The sequence below is a fragment of the Octodon degus genome, unplaced genomic scaffold (assembly GCF_000260255.1).
Source record: "Octodon degus isolate 3935 unplaced genomic scaffold, OctDeg1.0 scaffold00153, whole genome shotgun sequence".
NCBI classification, from domain to species: domain Eukaryota; kingdom Metazoa; phylum Chordata; class Mammalia; order Rodentia; family Octodontidae; genus Octodon; species Octodon degus.
Genome location: NW_004524729.1, coordinates 5,222,860 through 5,228,854, shown reverse-complemented (window position 1 = coordinate 5,228,854; position 5,995 = coordinate 5,222,860).

Below are 5,995 nucleotides of genomic sequence, written 5' to 3'. Positions count from 1 at the left end.
CCTGCAGTTGCTGCGGTTATTGGGAGCACCTGGAGTGGCCAAAGCCGATTTGCGGCGAGCGAAGTTGGAGGCCGCATGTGCTTCCGAACCTCAGAACTCGCTGCCCCGCTCCAGTGATCCCTTCCGTGTGGCACTGACTGGTGTCAGCTTGAGCAAAGAGCAGACGCAGCCTGCTGGCGAGGAGCTGAGAGGCCGAAAGCCACCAACCCTAGCTCGGCGCCACTTGTTTTCCACGGTGGTGCTAATGTTTCCTAATGAGGAAATGAAACGGCGTCTCAACAGATGGTGCTGGGACGAGTAGATGAACACACGCAAGGAATGAAGCTGATGCCTAGCTCACAGAGAGTGGAAATTAGCTTCCAAAGAACGAGAGGTCGCAGCAGGAGAGCTAACATTCTAAAAGTGCCAGGAGAGAACATAGGTGTAAAATTTAAGAACAAATATATATATTTAGATGTCACAGTCAAAGCATAAGAATAAAACAAAGTGAAACTTAATTGGACTTGGCCATAACTTAATTTTTTTAAAATTCTGTTTTCTTTCCTTTTTTCTTGCAGTGCTGAGGGTCTAATCCAGGCCCTTGTTGCACCCCAGAAAGCACTTTACGTCTGAGCCACACCCGTGCCATGCAGTTTAGGCCTCCATGCTTTGAGAGGTACTTCCAAGCCAGCCAGATAGCTCAGCGGACTAAAGCAACTGCTTAGGCTGAGCACAACAGCCGGGGTTTGATCCCCAGCATGCTGCACTGGCCCTGCCTCTGGGGCTTGCTGAGATGGTGATTGAGACGGCGTGGTGGCGTGCACCTGCAGTCCCAGCACTCGGGAGGCTGAAAACGGGAGAATCACCATGAGTTGGATTTATGTAGTAAGACCCTGGAGGCCCTGAAGACCCTGTCCTAAATGCAAGAAAAAAAAAAAGACACTTCCAAGTAATGGAAAGATAAACAATGGAGTGAATGTTGCAAATCACATGTTTGATAAGGGACTTATACCTAGAACACATGAAGAATGCATAACTAAGACTTATACAGTCAATAAGTTGGTTTACAACCACTTCCACATGTGAATTCTGCTTTGGGCAATGCACAGAGCTGTGGCCGTCTTTCCCACATGAACATGAATGCAATCACCTTCTCCAGAATCAGGGCCTGCCTTAGGGTTATGACCTGAGGTACCACTGCCATGCCTGAAAAGGGGCAGTGGACGCAGGTAGGCACTAATTCAAAGAAAACACACAAGTGTGATAGCTGTCAGAAATGCAGATCACCCAAGAGCTGCCACTTTGCACCTGCCACGATTGCTGTGAGCAAAAACAGAAGTCAGGGATGTGGAGCAGTTGAAGCCCGACAAAGCTGGAGGAGCGGAGCCATCGCGCGCTGCGCTTGAGGGAGGTCCTGGCATCCACCCAAGAAAGGAAGGGACCGTGTTTATGCAAAACTGTGTGCAAGGATTCACAGCAGCGAAGCTCACAGCCCCCAGTGGAAACGGCCCCTGTCCATTGCTGATGAGTGGACAAAGAAAACGTGGTACAACTGTAGTGTGGACCATTATTAGGCAGTGCAGTGGAGCGGTGTGCGCTTACACCATGGATGAACCATGGGACCTTAACTGCAAGAAAGACTGTGTGTCATACAGTTCCAGGGATCTAGAAGTCCAGGCTGTGTGGCTACACTGACAGGAAGCAGATGTTGGCTGCTCAGGCTGGGAGGCCGGGGACCCAGAGGATCACTGTTCGTGGACACGCGTCTGTGGAAGAGGAAGCCACTCCAGGACTGATGGGAAAGCTGTGCCCCTCCCTCCGTGTGGACAGGTTGAGGCCCCTGGATGGAGACATTTCAGTGGATGGATTTCATGGCACTGGTTACGGCTCTTTTCTAGGTGCTGCCCCAGAGCTGCAGGTGCTCCAGGTGAGATTTTGGGAGATGACTGCCTCATGGGGTGTGGTGCTAATTCCAGCAGGTGACACTGGGTGAGCCCCCTGGTGGGCGATGGAAGGTGAAGGCCATGGGAAGAGGCAGTCACTGTGGCGTGGCCTGCAAGCACATCCCCCCAGTCCTTCCTGCTTCTTTCTTGCTGCCCCATAGCTGCCTCTCCTCTGCCATGCTGTACTGCCCCAGAACCAGCAACTGTGGACTAAAATCTCTACCAACTGAGCTGAAATCCACCTCTCTCCTCTGAGTTGTGTGTATGCATATTTTGTCCCAGCAACAAGAAAGTAAGTAGGGCAGCTATTAAAATTGGGAAGGGTCTTAATACAGACATTTAATAAACATGTTGGCTCTGGTGCAGCAGGACTTGAAGGGATTGAGAGCCATTCGGAAGGGATGCAGAGGTCAGGGCGAGGAGTGGCAGCCTGAGTGACTCTGGGTTCCCCCGGGAGGAGTGGTGCTCGCTCCCGGAGACTCTGCAGGCTGTGGACGTGCAGCCTCGGGGTGAGCGCCTGCTCCTTCACCCCTTCCTCTCTGGCACTGTTTCCCTGCCCTTCTTCTGGGCCAACATTAAGCAGCTTCCACACACCCTCCGCCACCATGTCTGGGCCATGGGGCCGGCCAACCATATGCTAAATCCCTTTAAAACATGAGCCAAATTATGCACGGCCGTTCGACACTCTGGATTTCCCAGCTGTGTCTCAGGGCTGGGACAGCCAGTGACTAGAAGCTGCTGCAGGGCAGGGACCTGACACCGCGTGCATTTCCTCTAGGTGTTGTCTGAATTCTGAGCTATGTGCATCTGTGATGGGGCAGGAACAGAACAATCAGAAGGTGATGACTAAGGAGCTAAGTTCCAGGCAGCTGTTAGCTTCAGAATCCAGACAGCAGGCATGACGCGACAGACCTTGCTTGCCTCCCTCCAGCTCCACACCTGCCCGGGACAAACACAGCCTGGGCCCGGACTGGCTGCCCAGAAAATGAACCGAACTCATCTTCCTGTGTGCTGGCTGCCTGCTAGACCTCAAATAATCCCTTCCTAGCTGCTATTTTAGAAAAGGAAGCATAGCTGAAGTAAGAACATACCATCAAAAGTCTCTAGGTTTATACAGAATGAATAGAATTCAATTAAAAATATGGGAGCATCCGAAACCTTTCACCTAGTGGGCAAAAATCTCAGCAGGAAAAGGGAGGTAAGCATTTTGGAGTCTGTCTTCAGACTTGCAGCGCCTGCGGTCGGTACACGTGAGGCAGTGGGTGGACGCTGTGCCCCAGTTCGCCTTTAGCACCAGTCTGTAAGGAAGAACCACATGCGAACCCTACTATGCAGACATTGGAGAAGGGAACTGAAAAATCAGTGGACAGTTTAATGTCATGTTATTACAGGCCGTAATAGTAACTTGAAAGAGCCACGGGACAATACTGAGCTGAGTGCACAGTGAAACCCGACACAGTGTGGAGAGAACAGAGCCAGAGGTATCTGGGACGTAGGTGAAAGGCTCGGGGCAGTGAGGACAGTGCTGCGGGAGACCTGCAGGCCGGTGGCAGAGGGGTGGCACTGAGCTGGGCTCTGGGGGATCGCCGTCCACGCGGGGGACTTCAGAGCAGCGCCCCGTGGTGGCAGCCGAGGTGCTGGAATGAGGGATGTCACCCACAACATCAGCAGCACAGCCAAATGGCAGGGAGGCCGTGGATGAAGTCATTAGGGACCGAGTCCTCCTGGCGGAGAGAGCGCTGTCTGCCAGGCTGTGGCTGTTTGTGGGACAAATGAAACCTGCAGGTGGCCATGGCCTCTGCAGTGGGAAATGGGGGCCTCTCACTGACGAGGTGTCAGGCGGTGCTGGACCCAGGGCCAGCCGGCGGAGCAGAGAGCGCCGCGTGGACGGACTGCGAGCGCCCGGCAGACACCATCTGGGCTTTTCTGCGTCAGCAAGAAACCGCCCGTTGGCGTCTGAGATGTGAGCGCTGAAGGCCGAGCCCAGCGTGCTGAGCGGATTTGAACAGCCTGCAGCAACAGGCTGCGTAGGCGAGCCTGTGTCCACTCCGCTGGGCACAGTGGGCTCGCTGGTCGTGGAGGGGAGGACGTGGGATGGGTACGATTCCCTCCTACAGCGGTTCTGTGGGCCGGGAGGCCGAGCTTGCTGACAGCCCAGAGGGGACGGCTGACCGTAGCTCCGCAGATCTAGTCCCCGGCGGCGCCTGCGGAACGGAGGCTGTCACACTGGGGGGACAGCAAGCGGCGTCCTCAGCGGCTCTCCCTGGCCACGTTCTTAGCGCTGTGCACCGAGTCTAATCCCAGGATGAACCGCAGGTCTTGGAGCCACTGTGCACACCCTGAAGCCACGTCACCTCCAGGCTGTCACCGTCACACCCTGTGCAGCTGCTCTTCCTCCTGCACAGACGCTAGAGGGGTCACGGCTGAGCCCCAGCTTGGCGAGCCCCAGGGGAGCAGATGGCCCCTGCACCCGGGCAGCGGTTCCACCGCCAGCGCAGCGCGGCCCCAGGCGCCTTCCTGCTGCCCAGCAGAATGCGCTTGGCAGGGTGCTGTGGGCTTGGGGACTGCTCTGGCTCAATCTTCATCCACAGGGAAGATCGAAAGCCTCTGTCCTTACTCAGCACCTCTCTTTCGTGGTGTTCCGGCTCATAGGATTTCCTTGCTCGCTGGCACAGTGGGTTGTACAGGCCCTTCGATCACCTGGATATCCCAGGATCAGTGTCCTGGCCCCTCTGTTGGGCACAGTGGGCTTGCTGGTCGTCGAGGGGAGGACGGCCATGTGCCCCAGAGCCTTGTTTGGTTGTAAAACATGATTAGGGTTGCTTCTGATTCAGTGACTGACTCTAATGTCAAGTAGAATTTGGTATTCCTGTTCATGAGTGACATTGGGGGTCTTAATAATTTTGCCTTATCTGCATTTACTTTTGCTTAAAAATATATTCACTGCACAATTCAAAGGAGAGTTTTTCTCTTAGTACTTTCTATGTTCTGGGATATTTTAAATGACATAGATTAATCTGTTAATTCTTTAAAAATCAGATGAAATTCATGTGAGATGCACCTAAACCTGGTGGGTTTTTTGACAGTAGAGCCCAAATCAGACAGTGATGTTTTTATGGTAATTGGGCCACTGAGTTTGCTGTCTCTAGGATGCACCTACATTTCTTAGTCAAGTTTGTCGGCACATTTTAGGCATACGTGACGGTCACACGGCACGGGGCGCTGTACCTGCGCGACGTACCCCGATTGATGCCTGTATTCCCAGGCCCTTCTCCCATCCGCCCCCTTCCCCTCCTTGCTTAGAAAAGCTTTGTTTCCACCTTTTCTTTTTCCCTTTTTCCTGCCTGCCCCCTCCCTAATCCCCTTATTTGAACACTTTCTTCCTGCCTCACAATATCGATCACACATTTTGGTCCCTATTTGTACTTTCGGTTTTTCACACCAGAGAAACAAGGCACTACGTGGGCATTTGTACCCATTTATTTCACATACGAGCATATTCTCTCCTTTTTAATTTCCATTAAAAATTTATTTTCACTTTTAAATAAAGTTGGTTCAAACCAGGAGTTTGTTTTCCAATTTAAAAATTAAGAAGATGATCAGATATAAACTGGTTATGTGAGCAAATTGTCTTTTTTTGCACAAATGACTTTTTTTATTAATTTCATTGAGAAACAAATAGCAATGAGACAGATACAGAGCTACTTTCTCTTAATTCAATGAGCAGAAAGATTTGTACTAATAGTGTTTGGACAGGATGTCCTGTCTGCATCTTGTACTACGAATAACCACTACAAGACAACAAGATGCAATGTATTAATTATTGAAACTGTCCTACTAATCAGTTTTGAAGAGTGTATTCTCGAGGTGCACCCATTTAGCTGTCCGTGTCTCAAGTCTGTCCTTTATGTCCGATTATACAAAGCCAGCAGTCCTTGCCCACTCCTCGGCTGATGGGCATTGGGCTGGTCCCAGAGCTGGCCGCTATGCCCTTCCGCCATGAACATGGTGTGCACGGGTTGCTGTGGACGACACTTTCCAGTGCTTTCAGGCAGATGCCAGGAAGGGGAGCA